Source organism: Galeopterus variegatus, unplaced genomic scaffold (assembly GCF_000696425.1).
Source record: "Galeopterus variegatus unplaced genomic scaffold, G_variegatus-3.0.2 Scaffold108, whole genome shotgun sequence".
Taxonomy (NCBI): Eukaryota; Metazoa; Chordata; class Mammalia; order Dermoptera; family Cynocephalidae; genus Galeopterus; species Galeopterus variegatus.
This window is the reverse complement of record NW_007726219.1, coordinates 402,750-403,531: the sequence shown is the minus strand read 5'-3', so window position 1 is coordinate 403,531 and position 782 is coordinate 402,750.

The window sequence follows — 782 nt, the reverse complement described above, 5'->3', positions numbered from 1 at the left end:
AAAATAACAAACAAGATAAATCTAAATAGAAGGTATGAGATGCTTCCATTTCAGATATGAAGATATCATGATTACGGAGCAGTAATCTATCAAACAAGGTGGTTCCGACCCAGGAACAGGGGCACTCAGATCAACAGATCAGAGCAGAGAAGGCTGACTCCTCACACACTGAACACGTGGCCCAAGATAAAAGTGCCTTTGTCACACACAAGCCTATACCCTGGGGAACGGACTGCCTCTTCAGCAAATGGTGCTGGGAGAACTGGATATCCATATGCAGGAGAATGAAACGAGACCCATACCTTTCACCATACACTAAAGTCAACTCAAAATGGATTAAAGAATTAAATATACACCCTGAAACAATAAAACTTCTTAAAGAAAACATAGGAGAAACACTTCAGGAAGTAGGACTGGACACAGACTTCCTGAATACGACCCCAAAAGCGCGGGCAACCAAAGGAAAAATAAACAAATGGGATTATATCAAACTAAAGAGCTTCTGCACAGCAAAAGAAACAATTAACAGAGTTAAAAGACAACCAACAGAGTGGGAGAAAATATTTGCAAAATATACATCTGACAAAGGATTAATATCCAGAATATACAAGGAACTCAAACAACTTTACAAGAAAAAAACAAGCAACCCAATTAAAAAATGGGCAAAAGAGCTAAACAGGCATTTCTCTAAGGAAGATATACAAATGGCCAAGATATAAACGAAAAAATGCTCAGCATCACTCAGCATTCGGGAAATGCAAATCAAAACTACACTGAGATAC